Genomic DNA, 19,584 nt, shown 5'->3' with positions numbered 1-19,584 from the left:
TTCATTAATTCCCCGGAGTACCCTTCACACGTGCGCTCCTATCTGGTAAATTTAAATATTCTTTTTTGCCCACATAATATTCAGCACTATCGAATCCGGCCTCCTCGCTGCCCTGAGCAGATCCCCAACCCTTGCAAATCAGATTCTGTGTTTCAGAGAGCCGTCTGGGGGATCTTAAGGGTTTTTTTTTTTTTTTTTCTTTTTTTCCCGTCTTTCAACTAATTTCCTTTAGAATTTTCCAAACAAGTACACGCCTGCACCAAACTGACACTCGGGGAACTTCCAGTAGGCAATTTGGGGCCTTGTTTTGGTTGCAAATGAGGTGGGGCAGACGCCGCGTTCCTTTCCCCGGAGCTGTGCTGCGAATGGCTCCGAGTTTGCAGGCACCCAGGACGGAACCGAAGCGCCCCAAGCAGACACCTCCTTCCTCATGATATCATGGGAATGAGAAGGTCCCCACTGAGGGCCCGCATGAATCTGGGCACGACAGGAAAACAAGGAGATGAGGCATCTTTCCAGGTAGTTAAACCCGTGTAGAAAACCCCGGTACCTAATTGACGCTGGAAACTTCATCTTGGTTCTGACTTGTCATCACGCCGGCCAGGGGTTCCCCTGTTCACCTGGCATATCGGGGCGCAACTCCCGGAACGTTCCATCAGCAGCTGTCTGTTTGGGAAAGGAAAAGGTCACTCTTTCAGAAGTTTTATTTACTTTTTGATTGAGATAGTGTTGATTTACAGCATCATATTAGTTTCATGTGTACAGCATAGTGATTCACAATTTCTTCTTAAAGGTTATACTCCATTTATAGTTATTATAAAATATTGGCTGTGTTCCCCGTGTTGTACAATGTATCCTGCCAGCTTATTTATTCTGTACATAGTTTGTCCCTCTGACTCCCCTACCGTCATTGTCCTTCCCCCCTTCCCTGCCCCCACTGGTCCCCACCAACTTGTTCTCTGCATCTGTGAGTCTGCTTCTGTTTTGTTATATTCACTCGTTTGTTGTATCTGTTTAGATTTCACGTATAAGTGATACCACACAGTATTTGTATTTCTCTGTCTGATTTATATCACTCAGCATAATGCTCCCTCCAGGTCCATCCATGTTGCTGCAAATGGCATTCTTTTATTCTTTTTCATGGTTGAGTAGTATTCCATTGTATAAATACACCACATCTCCTTTCTTCATTCTTCTGCTGAAGGACATTTAAGTTGCTTCCATGTCTTGGTGGTTTTAATAATGCTGCTATGAACATGAAGTGCATGTATTTTTTTTTTTTTGAACCAAAAATTTGAGCTTAAAGATCTCGAACTCTGCATTTTAACTGACACAAGAGCCACTCTTGGGAGATTCTGACTAGGTCTTTCAGCTTTAATAAATGCTTGGACTTTTTATGGTTTTGGCCTATGGAGCCAAGCTCATCTGTTCCAGTTTGCTTAGCAATATTGGAATTTCTGATTTGCAGGTGGTAACAAATCAGGCTGGCCGTGCTGCTTCCTTTGGGTGAGAGAGGCGGATGTCGGAATGCAGACATGTCCTCCAGGTGTCCTCTCCCGGAACCAACTTTCTTCGACTTTGGTTTTGAACTTCAAGAAAAGGACAGCCCAGGATAGATACGGACGTGTGAGTAAGAGAAAGGAAATTTATAAAGTTTTAACGTGTCAGCAGAGGTAAACAAAAGAACGTGTTTCTAGCATGGAAAGCAGGCGTGTTTTATTAGAAATTGGATTTAACTAGAATTACTTTTATGAGACCTTTTTTGGTTACTTCCCAACCATATTTGATAACTCAGTATGAAAACCCCAAGGTGTCGTGAATCCTGTTTTCCTTTGATAAACTCAAACGTGCTCCATTCAGGAAACATCCGCTGTGGCTGGATATGAATTATCGAGTCCTAGGACAGAGGAAGAATCAGGCCGGAACGTTCCAAAACTCCACAGACTGCCTCTTTCCTGCATGTGCCACCCAGATGGAAAATCCCAAAGAGCCTCAACCGTCTTGATTTTCAAATCCGCTCCGATTTACTCTGCTTTAGAAAGAGCACGACAAAGAATTCATCTTCTTTGCAGAATCAGGTGGCAGGTCTCTGGGCTCCTCCCTCTGGCTGGCTGTAAGGGACCATCCGGTCGGCAGGATTCATTTGGGGAGAACCTAAATTTGAGCTCGCAGGCATGGTTCTCCCATCCCCGGGTTCCATGAGGCTGAGACTATCTGCTTGTTCTGCAAGGGGTCGACGCGTGAAACAAGGTAACCAGAGCTCTGTCTTCCTCACCTACACTGCTCAGGGGAGCCTAGGTTGTACTGCAACGCCAGAATCTCAGACACTTTGTGCCCCCCACCCCCGAAGAATGATCTGTCCTCACCGTGTTTCCGGTGGGAATGTAGATGTCTGAGCTGACAATGCCTTCACTGTAAACTCTGACCTCAGTTATCACAGGAGGACACAGTCACTGATATGGGCTGCCCACCCCTCACGTTTGCACGGTGACACTGGACCTGTCCCACAAGGCATGCTGGGAAACGTGGGTGTGAGATGCAGGGACCAGTGGGTACCACTGTCTCTGCCCCAAACTCTCAGATCTGCTGACCCCAGTCAAACACCAAAACAAATGCGTATCAATAGTAATTTTACCCTCCTCCTGGGAGAGACCTGGGTATTCTGTATAAACCGGGGGTTAATACCCATATGGACCACGAAGGTAGGAGAAGAAAGCAAAGATGGTAGCGATGTGGGCTCCTGGTCCGAGCAGATTCTAGGTGTTTGGGAATGCAGGGAAAACTTCTAGACAAGAAAAAGTAAGAGTAAGAAGGAACTGGGCATACCCATCCAATAGCTCCTATTTTTTCTTTTTTTTTTTTTAATTGAGTTATAGTCCATTTACAATGTTGTGTCAATTTCTACTGCACAGCACAGTGCTTCAGTCATACACGAACATAAATATATTCATTTTCATATTCTTTTCCACTGTGATCTAATACAAGATCTTGAGCATATTTCCCTGTGCTATACAGTACAATGTTGTTTATTTATTCTACATTTTGAAATCCCAGTCTGTCCCTTCCGACCCCCCGCCCCCTTGGCAAGCACAAGTTTGTTTTCTATGTCCATGAGTCTGTTTCTGTTTCGTATTTATGGATTTTTTCTTTTTAGGTTCCACATGGGAGCGATCTCATATGGTCATTTTCTTTCTCTTTCTGGCTTGCTTCACATAGAATGACATTCTCCAGGTCCATCCATGTTGCTGCAAATGGCATTATTTTATTCTTTTTTATGGCAGAGTAATATTCCATTGTATAAACGTACCACCTCTTCTTCATCCAGTCATCTCTTGATGGACATTTAGGCTGCTTCCATGTCTTGGCTCTTGTAAACAGTGCTACCATGAACACTGGGGTGCTGGTGTCATTTTGAAGTAGGGTTCCTTCTGGATATGTGCCCAGGAGCAGGATTCCTGGATCACATAATAAGTGTATTCCTACTATTTGAGGGATCTCCATAGTGTTTTCCACAGAGGCTTCACCAAACTGCATTCCCACTAGCAGTGTAGGAGGGACCCCTTCTCTCCACAGCCTCTCCAGCATTTGTTGTTTGTGGACTTTTGAACGACGGGCATTCTGACTGGTGTGAGGTGATACCTCATTGTAGCTTTGATTTGCATTTGTCTGATATTTAGTGATATTGAGCCTTTTTTCATGTGTTTATTGAACATTTGTATGTCTTCCTTAGAGAATTGCTTGTTTAGGTCTCCTGCCCATTTTTGGATTGGGTTTGTTTTTTTCTTATTAAGCTGTAAGAATTGTTTATATATGCTGGAGCTGAAGCCCTTGTCAGTTGCATCTTTTGCAAATATTTTCTCCCATTCTATAAGTTATCATTTTGTTTTGCTTATTGTTCCCTTTGCTGTGAAAAAGCTTGTAAGTTTAATTTTGGCTACTATTTTTAAAACGTGGAGAAGAACAAGTGTCAGCGAGGATGTGGGGCAACCAGCACCCCTGTGCCCTGTTGGTGGGAATGTAAATGGTGCAGCTGCTACAGGAAACAGGCGTCAAAAATTAAACATAGAATCACCTCGTGATCCAGCAGTCCCAATTCCGGGTGTGTATGCAGAAGAACTGAGAGCAGGGTCTTCACCCCCATGTTCACAGCAGCACTGTGTACAGTAGACAAAGCATGGAAGCAATCTAAGTGCGTATCAGCAGATGACTGGATAAAGCAGAAGTGGTACATTCATACAACGGAATACTACTCAGCCATGAGAAATGATAAAATATTGCCATTTGCAGCCACATGGATGGACTTGGAGATTATCACACAAAGTGAAGTCAGACAGAGAAAGACAAATATCATATGATATCACTTATATGTGGAATGTAAAATACGATAGAAATGAACTTATTTACAAAACAGAAACAGACTCACAGACAGAAAACATAGTTACCGGAGGGGGGAGGAGGGAAGGATAAATTAGGAGTTTGGGATTAGCAGATACACACTACTGTATATAAAGCAGATAAACAACAAGGTCCTACTGTAGAGCACAGGGAACTATATTCAATATATTGTAATAACTTATGATAAAAAAAATGTAAAAAGAAATATTTGGATGTTCATTTATGACGGAAGCATTATGCTGGACACCAGAAATTGACACAGCCTTGTAAACTGACTAGACTTCAAGAAAAATACATTATATGTACACAAAAACTTTTTTAATGGTCTGCACAAAAGAGAGAAACAGAACTGCTGAGTTCAAGTACTGATGCAGGCCCTCTGTGCTGTGAGAAACCAAACTTTAGTGAGCTTAAGGGAAAACAAATACATTAGTTTAGAAACACTGAGAAGATTCGCCAAAGCCCACTTGTGAGAAACAGGGTTTCCTACAAAGGAATACGGCAGGGATGGGTCACAAGCACTAATTATAGAAATGACAGAAGATACGTGCAGGCCAGCAGCGACTTAACAAAAATGCAGTGTCGTTTATCAGGGAGGGGAAAAAAAAAAAGGAGAGAAGAGGAGGCAGGGAAGAGGAGGGAGGGAAGGAAGAACAGAATGTGGGGTCACAAACTAGACACATGAGTCTCGTGTCTGCGTTTCGCGGGTAACAGAACGGCGGCGGCAGCCGGGAGATGGACCCTGAAGTTTCCCCCGGCTCGGCACGCGGGGATCGCTGTGTGCGTTCTGGTGCACGGAGTCCCTGCAGCTGGGATGAGCGTGACTCGTGATCAAGCAAAAGTAAAAACTGACTAAATCCTTGAGAAATGCTCAGATCGTCAGCTGCAGCCTCGAAACATCAAGCCCTCCTGAAGAAGCTTGTGTTTTACTGATCCGGGGCCAAAACACCTTTTTATGGATTGGTACCCACTGTAAAAAAACAAAAACAAACAAACAAAAACAACCAAATTGTGCAAAAGAAAAAAAAATACATGTTCAAAAAAGGAAGAGGAAAAAGAAGTAAAAGTGACCCAAACAACCAGTTGCCCCAGCTCCGTCCGGTCGTGGCGGTGCAGCCCGGCTAAGCCAGCGGACCCTGAGGTCAAGGTCAAACCATCCCTGACCCTCCCGCGCCACCGTAACTTACTTGCCACAGCCTTATTCCATGCTGTTGCCTTTTCAGAGTCTATCCGTGTCCCCAGGGCTCCCCCGTTCTCTGAGGGGGCCCAGTGCTCCCCGGGGCTACCTCGGGGTGTTCCCCAGCCACGTGCTCCTGGGGATGGGCTGCTGGATGGCTTTTGGGCCTGAATCCCTGCCCCAGATTCCTTGGAGCCGTGCCCCTCGCCCCCCGCCTGCATCCCCACCCACACGCACCTTCCTATCTTCGAGGTACCCCATCCTGAGCCGCGACCACCTCCAAAATGCCAGGGGCCGCTGTCCCCTGTAATCCGTCCTGTCCCTTCCCCAATGCCCACCCATCCGGGCAGGTTCTGAGAAGTCACCATGGCACAGAGGAAAGGGCCCAGCGGGGAACTCGGGCAATCCCTTGGGCTCCCACATCCCTGGCGGGCGGGCAGCCTTCGTTTCTTCCTCCCCGCGGGGTCACAGAGATGAGGACGTGACTGTCGGAGCCCTGGAGGGGAGGGCGGGGGCCTTAAATCATAGCGATTCCATGACCTCTCCTCCTCTACGCGTCCTCCGTCCAGAAATTGGGGCCACCCCCAGGAACCCCGACGCCGACAAAGATGAATTAATGGATGTCACTTGTCCCCAGCATCTGGAGACGCTGGCTGTAATTACATCTTCACCAGGACCTCGAAACCCACGTCTCCTGAGTCACCGAGCTCTCCCGTGGTTTCATTTAAAATCTAACTCCTGGTTATGAACGTTCAATATTGGGGGCAAAGCGTTCCCCGTCTCCTCCACCCAGAAGCCACCCCTTGTCTCATTTGAAAAGTCACGGAGGTGTCACTTCACATCCATGTAATTTCCGGGGCGACCTGGGTTGGCGATGAGCTTTTTCTTTTGTTTTGCCGTTCAGTTAGTTAAATTCCGTCGGTGCAAGCTCGTGGTGGGGAAAATCGATCGGTGACCTGGCTTCAGCGTGTGTAGTCATGTTGTTTAGGGACCAGAGGGCCCCCCGGACGGGAGCTTGACCTCAGTGTCACCTCCGCTGAGGCTGGAGGCTAATTCACAATCCTTCTGTACAAACACAGCGCTCTCTGCCCAGGGAGGCAGCCCGTTTGCCGTTTGTCTCCTGCGTCCTTACGGGTGAGGGAAGGGGGCCAAGAGGTGACGGGCGAGGCAGCTCACAGGGTGGGATTCACAGCTGCGCCTCCTGGGGCCCGGCTCCCGGAAACCCCCGTGTCTGCGTGTCTGCACGGGGTTCAGGGTCCCGGCCTCGAACTCCCCTCCCAGCCCTCCTGCCCCTTGTGGACGCCTGATTCCTTCTTCAGGCTTCACGTCCATCTGCCCGGGACTCCGTCCCAGCGAAGCCCCCGCGTTCCTGTCCTTCATGGAGCTCACAGAGCCTAGCAATGACTGTGTTTTGCTTTTTATTTTTTAATATCATGAACACACTGGGCAGTTTCAAGTTTACAGAAAAACCGAGCAGTGCAGAGTTCACTGCAGCTCCCCGTGTTACCTGCACTGTATCGGGTACATTTGTTACCACTGCTGAGACAAAATCGACACATTAGTATTCACGGATGTCCACTGTTCCCTTGGGGCTCATCTTGGTGTTGTGCGGGCCGCGGGTTTGGACTCGTGGATGATGACGTGTATCCACCGTGTTCGTGGCATACGGAACGGCTTCACTGCCCTCTTTGTAGGATGCGATAATGATATGTGACGTGTATCCAAACCCATGAACTGTGCAAATCCAGGAGGGAACCCTAATTCGAGTAAAGTGGACGTTGGGTGATTACAATGTGTCAATTTAGGTTCATCAATTACAACGATTAGCTCTAGTGGGGGCGGATATTGAGTCTGTGCAAGTGGGGGGCAGGGGATATGCGGGGCATCTCTGTACCCTCCCTTCAGTTCGGCTGTGACCCTGAAACTGCTCTTTAAAAAAGAAAGTGACTGTCCTTTCTGACTGGATTACCGCGTTCTGTTGATTCTTACTTTGTGGTTGGCTTGATTCCTTTGATAACTCTGTACGTTTAAAAAGCGAATACTCTACAATGTTCTTAGAGATAATGAGCCGTACCTACATGTAAACTAAAAAAATGTGTATTGCAGTATATTGTGTGTGCGTATTTACATGCAATATGTTGTATTATGTGCAAATTGTAACAATTCTACCTAACTGAATAATGAAAAAAAGAAAGAAAACTGGCTAATCTACAAATATATATATATATTAAGCCTTTAAAAATAAGAAAATTCCTCTGTGCTCCACGTGTCCCTCCCTCCCGGCAACCGCTGACCATGTGCGTCATCAGCCTTACGGGCAGGGCGACCTGCTCTGTGTCTGTCACCTGGGACAGGTGTGTGCGACCTGGGTGGGCGGCGTGGCGATTTTACGGCTCTGAGACTGCGCGCTGACAGAGTGCGCCACCATCCTCGAGCCTGGGGGGACCCGCTTCTCCGGGGACGCGGCTTCCTCAGGCCGACCTCTGCCCCCGGCGGTGAGAGAGAACGCCTCCCTGTCTGGGCACCTGTGTGTGGCGAGGACCCTCTGGAGCGAAGCCTGAGGCGAGGGTCTGGTGCCCGCGGATGGACGGGCGGGAAGTCACAGGGCTGGGGTGGCAGGAGGGGACTCCTGACAGCTGTCCTTCCCCCGGGGAGGGAGGGGGGCGGTAAAACCCACGCATTTTCAGGCCAGCGGGTGTGCATTTGGACACGTGGATGGAGGGGGCCCATGAACACGGGTGGGACAAGGCTGCTGTCTGCTGCAGCAGGAGGCCCAGTCTCGGTTCCCGCCCTGCCCGCCGCGGCTCTGACACCACGCGCTGCAGGGCGGAACCCAGAGGTTTCTTTTCACTCTTATTTTCCTGCCCCGCTCTCCCGTGGAGCTGAGTGCAAACTCAACCCTCGACCACCCCACTGGCGTGAACGCAGGGCAGGATGTCCCCTCGGGCTGGCGTCCAGGGGGGTCACTCGCCTGCGTGAGTCCCATTCCATTTATATGCTGAAATAAGACTCCTCCGGGCCATTTTCTCCCCGGGATGGGGGGGCACTGGCTTATCCACATTCTTCTTCCTCTTCGTGTTTGGGAGACAGCCCGAAATGCACAAGGATCGTCAGCCAGGTCTTCTGAGCTACAGAGGTGACCGTGTCAATCACACATTGATGCGATCATTCAGCAAATATTCACGGAGAGCCTGCTTATGGAGAGGCTCCAGGAGTGAGGGATGTCAGCATGAAAAAAAAAAAAAGAAAGAAAGAAACAGGAATCAGTAAGATACAGCAGTCTGGGTGCACCCCTGTGTGTCTGTCTGTATGTCTGGGGTGGTGGTTGTTGATTGAGAGACAAGAGAGGGGGAAAGAGGAGGACAGAGAGACTCGTGCATCAGGACGTGTTACCAGGAGCAACCTGGCGTCTTCACAGTAAGACACTAACATCCCTAGGAAAGAGCAGCTGGAGGAGAAACGGGGCTTGGGAGGGAAGGGGCTGGCGCACCGCTGAGCACACCTGAGCCTCCGCGCGTCACCAGCACACCTGCTCCTCCCCAGGGTTCCCCCGACATCCCCTCCACCTCGCTCCCAGCGCCTCGGCTTTGTCGTCCTCACGCCCGGCGACAGGCGCGCGCACGCGCGGCCGTGGGGCCCGGCTGCAGGCCCGGGTGCGCCGCCGCCCACAGGGAGGCCCCCGGGGTCCGCGCCACACAGGTGTCCGGCCTCTAGCGACCCTGCCCCCGGCCGGGGCCGCGTGGCTCCGGGCCGCCCGAGCCCAGCTGTGCCTGTGAGACGCACCATCGGGCCGGGCGTGTGGTCAGGGCGGGGCCTGGGGTCAGGGCGGGGCCTGGGGTCAGGGCCTGGCGTGGGGTCACGGCTGGGCAGGTCCGTGCGTAGGGTCAGGACCGGGCGTGAGGTCAGAGATGGGCGGGGCCGGGCGTGGGGTCAGGGATGGGCGGGGCCGGGCGTGGGGTCAGGACCGAGGGTGAGGTCAGGACCGGGCGTGGGGTCAGAGGCCTGGCAAGTGTGGGGTCACGGCTGGGCGGGGCCGAGCGTGAGGCCACGGCCGTCCGTGGGGTCACGGCTGGGCGGAGCCGGGCGTGAGGTCAGGGCCTGAAGTGGGGTCACGGCCAGGTCGGGCATGGGGTCAGGGCCGTGCGAGGGGTCATAGATGGGCGGGGCCAGGCATGGGGTCAGGGCCGGCCGGACGTGGGGTCACGGAAGGGCGGGGTCGGGCGTGGGGTCAGGAATGGGCGGGGCCGGGCGTGGGGTCAGGGTCGGGCGTCGGGTCACGGCCGGGCGAGCGTGAGGTCAGGGCAGGGCGGGGCCGGACGTGGGGTCACGGATGGGCGGTGCCTGGCGTGGGGTCAAGTCTGGGCGGGGCCGGCGTGAGGTCAGGGCCATGCGAGCCTGGCGTAGGGTCAGGGCTGGGCGTGGGGTCACGGATCCTCGTGGGCGGGTGTTAGGGTCAGGGCCTGGCGTGGGGTCACGAATGGCGGGGCCGGTCGTGGGGTTACGGCCTGGCGTCGGGTCACGGCTGGGAGGAGCCGTGCGTGGGGTCAGGGCCTGGCGTGGGGTCACGTCTGTACAGGTCCGGGCGTGGGGTCAGCGCCGGGAGGGCGTGGGTTCACGGCTGGGCGGGAATGGGCGTGGGGTTATGGCCAGGGGTGGGGTCAGGGCTGAGCGGGGCCGGGTTGACGTCAGGGCCAGGCGTGGGGTCACGGCTGGGAGGAGCCAGGCGTGGGGTCAGGGTCGGGAGGGCGTGGGTCACGGCCCGGTGTGGGGTCTGGGCTGGGAGGGGCTGGGCGTAAGGTAACGGTGGGCGGGGCCGGGCATGGGGTCACGGCTGGGCGGGTCCTGACGTGTGGCAGGGCGGGCCGGGGCCGGGTGTGGGGTCACGGTGGGCCTGGCGTGGGGTCACGACCGGGCGGGACCAGGCGAGGGGTCAGGACCGGGCCCGCCCAGTCAGCACCCCTGCCTCCTCGCCCCGCCCTCCCCCTCCCCTGGCCACGGCCATGGCTTTGTCCTCCGACCCGCAGCACCGCGCTGGGCCCCGGCGCTGGGTCAGGAGTGTCCGTGGGGGGCACGGAGCGCCCCGGGCCGCCGCCGGGGCCGTGGGACCGGACTCCGGCTTGATTGCAGGTTAGCGCTGCCTTGGCGGTGAGCGTGGCTCCAAAATAGAATCAGACTTTGCGACATCCTGGGAGGGAGCCGGGGGGCGTCGTGCTCAAGGGGATAATGGTCTCCTGACACGAACGCAGATCCCTGCACGGTTTTCGAGAAACTTGGCAAGCGAGGTACCCGAGTGTATAGACAGTTTGGGCAGGGGAGACTCTGAAAATGACTAACCAAGGTGTGTAGGCAGTTTTTTGTTTGTTTTTATTGAAGTACCATCAGTTACAACGTGTCACTTTCTCGTGCACACTGTCCCCAGTCACGCACATACGTGCATTTTCATATTTTCATATTCGTTTTCATTAAACGTTATTACAAGATATTGAATATAGTTCCCTGCGCTGTACAGAAGAAATTTTTTTAATCTGTTTTTAGATATAGTAGCTAACATTTGCAAATCTAAAACTCCCAAACTTCCCCCTTCCCACCTCTTTTCTCCCAGGAACCATTAGATTGTTTACTGTGTCAGTTGGGAGTTTTCGCTCTAGGGCAGGAGTTCTGAAATTTCTGGTTTCTGTGCCCAAATGCAGCCATTTGAATGATGGAAACAAAGTAACGCAATATTTCTTCTTACTGAATGATGCAAGCCGTATTTTTACGAGATTTCTAATTCCCTAAATGTTTGTTGGTTTGTTTGCTTTTGCTGGTGGGGTGGGAGGTGGTGGTAATTAGGGTTATTTATTTACTGTCACCGAGGTACTGGCTCGAACCCAGGACCTGGTGCACGCTAAGCATGTGCTCCAACACCGAGCTCTGCCCTCCCCCGAGATTCCTGCTTCCCTCGGAGTACACAGAGTCTCTAGGAAAGTGGTTGATTTTTTTTTTTTCTTTTGACCTGGTCGGTTGGGTTTCATTAATTCCCCGGAGTACCCTTCACACGTGCGCTCCTATCTGGTAAATTTAAATATTCTTTTTTGCCCACATAATATTCAGCACTATCGAATCCGGCCTCCTCGCTGCCCTGAGCAGATCCCCAACCCTTGCAAATCAGATTCTGTGTTTCAGAGAGCCGTCTGGGGGATCTTAAGGGGTTTTTTTTTTTTTTTTTTTTTCTTCTTTTCTTTCCGTCTTTCAACTAATTTCCTTTAGAATTCTCCAAACAAGTACACGCCTGCACCAAACTGACACTCGGGGAACTTCCAGTAGGCAATTTGGGGCCTTGTTTTGGTTGCAAATGAGGTGGGGCAGACGCCGCGTTCCTTTCCCCGGAGCTGTGCTGCGAATGGCTCCGAGTTTGCAGGCACCCAGGACGGAACCGAAGCGCCCCAAGCAGACACCTCCTTCCTCATGATATCATGGGAATGAGAAGGTCCCCACTGAGGGCCCGCATGAATCTGGGCACGACAGGAAAACAAGGAGATGAGGCATCTTTCCAGGTAGTTAAACCCGTGCAGAAAAGCCCGGTACCTAATTGACGCTGGAAACTTCATCTTGGTTCTGACTTGTCATCACGCCGGCCGGGGGTTCCCCTGTTCACCTGGCATATCGGAGCACAACTCCCGGAACGTTCCATCAGCAGCTGTCTGTTTGGGAAAGGAAAAGGTCACTCTTTCAGAAGTTTTATTTATTTACTTTTTGATTGAGATAGTGTTGATTTACAGCATCATATTAGTTTCAGGTGTACAGCATAGTGATTCACAATTTCTTCTTAAAGGTTATACTCCATTTATAGTTATTATAAAATATTGGCTGTGTTCCCCGTGTTGTACAATGTATCCTGCCAGCTTATTTATTCTGTACATAGTTTGTCCCTCTGACTCCCCTACCGTCATTGTCCTTCCCCCCTTCCCTGCCCCCACTGGTCCCCACCAACTTGTTCTCTGCATCTGTGAGTCTGCTTCTGTTTTGTTATATTCACTCGTTTGTTGTATCTTTTTAGATTTCACATATAAGTGATACCATACAGTATTTGTATTTCTCTGTCTGATTTATATCACTCAGCATAATGCTCCCTCCAGGTCCATCCATGTTGCTGCAAATGGCATTCTTTTATCCCTTTTCATGGTTGAGTAGTATTCCATTGTATACATACACCACATCTCCTTTCTTCATTCTTCTGCTGATGGACATTTAAGTTGCTTCCATGTCTTGGTGGTTTTAATAATGCTGCTATGAACATGAAGTGCATGTATTTTTTTTTTTTTTTTGAACCAAAACTTTGAGCTTAAAGATCTCGAACTCTGCATTTTAACTGACACAAGAGCCACTCTTGGGAGATTCTGACTGGGTCTTTCAGCTTTAATAAATGCTTGGACTTTTTATGGTTTTGGCCTATGGAGCCAAGCTCATCTGTTCCAGTTTGCTTAGCAATATTGGAATTTCTGATTTGCAGGTGGTAACAAATCAGGCTGGCCGTGCTGCTTCCTTTGGGTGAGAGAGGCGGATGTCGGAATGCAGACATGTCCTCCAGGTGTCCTCTCCCGGAACCAATTTTCTTCGACTTTGGTTTTGAACTTCAAGAAAAGGACTGCCCAAGATAAATACGGACGTGTGAGTAAGAGAAAGGAAATTTATAAAATCTTAAAGTGTCAGCAGAGGTAAACAAAAGAACGTGTTTCCAGCATGGAAAGCAGGCACGTTTTATTGAAAATCAGATTTAACTAGAATTACTTTTATGAGACCTTTTTTGGTTACTTCCCAACCATATTTGATAACTCGGTATGAAAACCCCAAGGTGTCGTGAGCCCTGTTTTGCTGTGATAACCCCAAACGTGCTTCCATTCAGGAAACATCCGCTGTGGCTGGATATGAATTATCGAGTCCTAGGACAGAGGAAGAATCAGGCCGGAACGTTCCAAACTCCACAGACTGCCTCTTTCCTGGACGCGCCACCCAGATGGAAAATCCCAAAGAGCCTCAACCGTCTTGATGTTCAAATCCGCTCCGATTTACTCTGCTTTAGAAAGAGCACCACAAGGAATTCATCTTCTTTGGAGAATCAGGTGGCAGGTCTCTGGGCTCCTCCCTCTGGCTGGCTGTCAGGAACCATCCCGTCGGCAGGATTGATTTGGGGAGAACCTAAATTTGAGCTCGCAGGCGTGGTTCTCCCCTCCCCCAACCCCGTTCCATAAGGCTGAGACTATCTGCTTGTTCTGCAAGGGGTCTACGTGTGAAACAAAGTAACCAGAGCTCTGTCTTCCTCACTTAGACACTGCTCAGGGGAGCCTAGGTTGTACTGCAACCCTAGAATCTCACACACTTTGTGCCCCCCACCCCCGAAGACTGATCTGTCCTCGCTGTGTTCCCGGTGGGAATGCAGATGTCTGAGCTGACGATGCCTTCACTGTGAACTCTGACCTTCTCAGTTAACACAGGAGGACACAGACGCTGATGTGGGCGGCACGCCCCTCACGTTTGCACGGTGACACTGGACGTGTCCCACAAGGCATGCTGGGAAATGTGGGCGCCAGATTCAGGGACCAGTGGGTACCGCTGTCTCTGCCCCAAACCCTCAGATCTGCTGACCCCAGTCAAACACCAAAACAAATGCTTATCAATAGTAATTTTACCCTCCTCCTGTGAGAGACCTGGGTGTTCTGTATAACCTGGGGGTTAACAGCCATACGGACCACGATGGTAGGAGAAGAAACCAAAGATGGTAGCGATGTGGACTCCTGGTCGGAGCAGATCCTAGGTGTACAGGCAATGCAGGGTAAAGTTCTAGATGAGAAAAAGTAAGAGTAAAAAGGAATTGCGCATACCCATACGATGGCTCCTATTTTTTCTTCGTTTTTTTAATTGAGTTATAGTCAGTTTACAATGTTGTGTCAATTTCTGGTGTGCAGCACAGTGCTTCAGTCATACGTGAACATACTTATATTCCATTTCACATTGTTTTTCACTGTGACCTAATACAAGATCTTGAACATATTTCCCTGTGCTATACAGTATAATCTTGTTTATCTGTTCTACATTTTGGAATCCCAGTCTGTGCCTTCCCAGCCCCCGCCCCCTTGGCGACCACAAGTTTGTTTTCTATGTCTATGAGTCTGTTTCTGTTTCGTATTTATGGATGTTTTCTTTTTAGATTCCACATGGGAGCGATCTCATATGGTCATTTTCTTTCTCTTTCTGGCTTGCTTCACTTAGAATGACATTCTACCCTTCCATCCGTGTTGCAGCAAATGGCATTTTATTTTTTATGGCTGAGTAGTATTCCATTGTATAAACATACCACATCGTCTTCATCCAGTCATCTGTTGATGGACATTTAGGCTGCTTCCATGTCTTCGCTGTTGTAAATAGTGCTGCTATGAACACTGGGGTGCAGGTGTCATTTTGAAGTAGGGTTCCTTCTGGATATGTGCCCAGGAGCAGGATTCCTCAGTCATATGGTAAGTCTATTCCTAGTCTATATGGTAAGTCTATTCCTAGGCTTTTGAGGAATCTCAATAGTGTTTACCACAGTGGCTCCACCAAACTGCATTCCCGCCAGCAGTGTAGGAGGGTCCCCTTGTCTCCACAGCCTCTGCAGCATTTGCCATTTGTGGACTTTGAAATGATGGCCATTCTGACTGGTATGAGATGAGACCTTATGGTAGCTTTGATTTGCATTTGTCTGATATTTAGTGATATTGAGCATTTTTTTCATGTGTTTATTGATCATTTGTATATCTTCATTGGAAAATTGCTTGTTTAGGTCTTCTGCCCATTTTTGGATTGGGTTTGTTTTTTTCTTATTAAGCTGTAAGAATTGTTTATATATGCTGGAGCTGAAGCCCTTGTCAGTTGCATCTTTTGCAAATATTTTCTCCCATTCTATAAGTTATCATTTTGTTTTGCTTACTGTTCCCTTTGCTGTGAAAAAGCTTGTAAGTTTAATTTTGGCTACTATTTTTAAAACGTGGAGAAGAACAAGTGTTAGCGAGGATGTGGGGCAACCAACACCCCTGTGCCCTGTTGGTGGGAATGTAAATGGTGCAGCTGCTACAGGAAACAGGCGTCAAAAATTAAACATAGAATCACCTCGTGATCCAGCAGTCCCAATTCTGGGTGTGTATGCAGAAGAACTGAGAGCAGGGTCTTCACCCCCATGTTCACAGCAGCACTGTGTACAGTAGACAAAACATGGAAGCAATCTAAGTGTCCATCAGCAGATGATTGAATAAAGAAGTGGTATATTGTTACAATGGAATACTACTCAGCCATGAAAAATGATAAAATAATGCCATTTGCAGCCACATGGATGGACTTGGAGATTATCACACAAAGTGAAGTCAGACAGAGAAAGACAAATATCATATGATATCACTTATATGTGGAATGTAAAATACGATAGAAATGAACTTATTTACAAAACAGAAACAGACTCACAGACAGAAAACATAGTTACCGGAGGGGGGAGGAGGGAAGGATAAATTAGGAGTTTGGGATTAGCAGATACACACTACTGTATATAAAGCAGATAAACAACAAGGTCCTACTGTAGAGCACAGGGAACTATATTCAATATATTGTAATAACTTATGATAAAAAAAATGTAAAAAGAAATATTTGGATGTTCATTTATGACGGAAGCATTATGCTGGACACCAGAAATTGACACAGCCTTGTAAACTGACTAGACTTCAAGAAAAATACATTATATGTACACAAAAACTTTTTTAATGGTCTGCACAAAAGAGAGAAACAGAACTGCTGAGTTCAAGTACTGATGCAGGCCCTCTGTGCTGTGAGAAACCAAACTTTAGTGAGCTTAAGGGAAAACAAATACATTAGTTTAGAAACACTGAGAAGATTCGCCAAAGCCCACTTGTGAGAAACAGGGTTTCCTACAAAGGAATACGGCAGGGATGGGTCACAAGCACTAATTATAGAAATGACAGAAGATACGTGCAGGCCAGCAGCGACTTAACAAAAATGCAGTGTCGTTTATCAGGGAGGGGAAAAAAAAAAAGGAGAGAAGAGGAGGCAGGGAAGAGGAGGGAGGGAAGGAAGAACAGAATGTGGGGTCACAAACTAGACACATGAGTCTCGTGTCTGCGTTTCGCGGGTAACAGAACGGCGGCGGCAGCCGGGAGATGGACCCTGAAGTTTCCCCCGGCTCGGCACGCGGGGATCGCTGTGTGCGTTCTGGTGCACGGAGTCCCTGCAGCTGGGATGAGCGTGACTCGTGATCAAGCAAAAGTAAAAACTGACTAAATCCTTGAGAAATGCTCAGATCGTCAGCTGCAGCCTCGAAACATCAAGCCCTCCTGAAGAAGCTTGTGTTTTACTGATCCGGGGCCAAAACACCTTTTTATGGATTGGTACCCACTGTAAAAAAACAAAAACAAACAAACAAAAACAACCAAATTGTGCAAAAGAAAAAAAAATACATGTTCAAAAAAGGAAGAGGAAAAAGAAGTAAAAGTGACCCAAACAACCAGTTGCCCCAGCTCCGTCCGGTCGTGGCGGTGCAGCCCGGCTAAGCCAGCGGACCCTGAGGTCAAGGTCAAACCATCCCTGACCCTCCCGCGCCACCGTAACTTACTTGCCACAGCCTTATTCCATGCTGTTGCCTTTTCAGAGTCTATCCGTGTCCCCAGGGCTCCCCCGTTCTCTGAGGGGGCCCAGTGCTCCCCGGGGCTACCTCGGGGTGTTCCCCAGCCACGTGCTCCTGGGGATGGGCTGCTGGATGGCTTTTGGGCCTGAATCCCTGCCCCAGATTCCTTGGAGCCGTGCCCCTCGCCCCCCGCCTGCATCCCCACCCACACGCACCTTCCTATCTTCGAGGTACCCCATCCTGAGCCGCGACCACCTCCAAAATGCCAGGGGCCGCTGTCCCCTGTAATCCGTCCTGTCCCTTCCCCAATGCCCACCCATCCGGGCAGGTTCTGAGAAGTCACCATGGCACAGAGGAAAGGGCCCAGCGGGGAACTCGGGCAATCCCTTGGGCTCCCACATCCCTGGCGGGCGGGCAGCCTTCGTTTCTTCCTCCCCGCGGGGTCACAGAGATGAGGACGTGACTGTCGGAGCCCTGGAGGGGAGGGCGGGGGCCTTAAATCATAGCGATTCCATGACCTCTCCTCCTCTACGCGTCCTCCGTCCAGAAATTGGGGCCACCCCCAGGAACCCCGACGCCGACAAAGATGAATTAATGGATGTCACTTGTCCCCAGCATCTGGAGACGCTGGCTGTAATTACATCTTCACCAGGACCTCGAAACCCACGTCTCCTGAGTCACCGAGCTCTCCCGTGGTTTCATTTAAAATCTAACTCCTGGTTATGAACGTTCAATATTGGGGGCAAAGCGTTCCCCGTCTCCTCCACCCAGAAGCCACCCCTTGTCTCATTTGAAAAGTCACGGAGGTGTCACTTCACATCCATGTAATTTCCGGGGCGACCTGGGTTGGCGATGAGCTTTTTCTTTTGTTTTGCCGTTCAGTTAGTTAAATTCCGTCGGTGCAAGCTCGTGGTGGGGAAAATCGATCGGTGACCTGGCTTCAGCGTGTGTAGTCATGTTGTTTAGGGACCAGAGGGCCCCCCGGACGGGAGCTTGACCTCAGTGTCACCTCCGCTGAGGCTGGAGGCTAATTCACAATCCTTCTGTACAAACACAGCGCTCTCTGCCCAGGGAGGCAGCCCGTTTGCCGTTTGTCTCCTGCGTCCTTACGGGTGAGGGAAGGGGGCCAAGAGGTGACGGGCGAGGCAGCTCACAGGGTGGGATTCACAGCTGCGCCTCCTGGGGCCCGGCTCCCGGAAACCCCCGTGTCTGCGTGTCTGCACGGGGTTCAGGGTCCCGGCCTCGAACTCCCCTCCCAGCCCTCCTGCCCCTTGTGGACGCCTGATTCCTTCTTCAGGCTTCACGTCCATCTGCCCGGGACTCCGTCCCAGCGAAGCCCCCGCGTTCCTGTCCTTCATGGAGCTCACAGAGCCTAGCAATGACTGTGTTTTGCTTTTTATTTTTTAATATCATGAACACACTGGGCAGTTTCAAGTTTACAGAAAAACCGAGCAGTGCAGAGTTCACTGCAGCTCCCCGTGTTACCTGCACTGTATCGGGTACATTTGTTACCACTGCTGAGACAAAATCGACACATTAGTATTCACGGATGTCCACTGTTCCCTTGGGGCTCATCTTGGTGTTGTGCGGGCCGCGGGTTTGGACTCGTGGATGATGACGTGTATCCACCGTGTTCGTGGCATACGGAACGGCTTCACTGCCCTCTTTGTAGGATGCGATAATGATATGTGACGTGTATCCAAACCCATGAACTGTGCAAATCCAGGAGGGAACCCTAATTCGAGTAAAGTGGACGTTGGGTGATTACAATGTGTCAATTTAGGTTCATCAATTACAACGATTAGCTCTAGTGGGGGCGGATATTGAGTCTGTGCAAGTGGGGGGCAGGGGATATGCGGGGCATCTCTGTACCCTCCCTTCAGTTCGGCTGTGACCCTGAAACTGCTCTTTAAAAAAGAAAGTGACTGTCCTTTCTGACTGGATTACCGCGTTCTGTTGATTCTTACTTTGTGGTTGGCTTGATTCCTTTGATAACTCTGTACGTTTAAAAAGCGAATACTCTACAATGTTCTTAGAGATAATGAGCCGTACCTACATGTAAACTAAAAAAATGTGTATTGCAGTATATTGTGTGTGCGTATTTACATGCAATATGTTGTATTATGTGCAAATTGTAACAATTCTACCTAACTGAATAATGAAAAAAAGAAAGAAAACTGGCTAATCTACAAATATATATATATATTAAGCCTTTAAAAATAAGAAAATTCCTCTGTGCTCCACGTGTCCCTCCCTCCCGGCAACCGCTGACCATGTCCGTCATCAGCCTTACGGGCAGGGCGACCTGCTCTGTGTCTGTCACCTGGGACAGGTGTGTGCGACCTGGGTGGGCGGCGTGGCGATTTTA

General features: G+C 50.0%; 1 long non-coding RNA gene across 1 annotated transcript; it reads left to right on the top strand.

Annotated features, from left to right (window-relative positions):
- The first annotated feature begins 1,338 nt into the window (after nt 1-1,338).
- Nucleotides 1,339-14,438, top strand: LOC141576332 (uncharacterized). Its single transcript, XR_012504684.1, has 2 exons — nt 1,339-1,626; nt 13,065-14,438. It is a non-coding gene; the product is annotated as an uncharacterized LOC141576332 (long non-coding RNA).
- The last annotated feature ends 5,146 nt before the right edge of the window (nt 14,439-19,584 follow it).

The sequence above is a fragment of the Camelus bactrianus genome, chromosome X (assembly GCF_048773025.1).
Source record: "Camelus bactrianus isolate YW-2024 breed Bactrian camel chromosome X, ASM4877302v1, whole genome shotgun sequence".
NCBI classification, from domain to species: Eukaryota; Metazoa; Chordata; class Mammalia; order Artiodactyla; family Camelidae; genus Camelus; species Camelus bactrianus.
The sequence above is the reverse complement of the archived record's forward strand: the minus strand, read 5'-3'. Positions and strand labels throughout refer to the sequence as shown.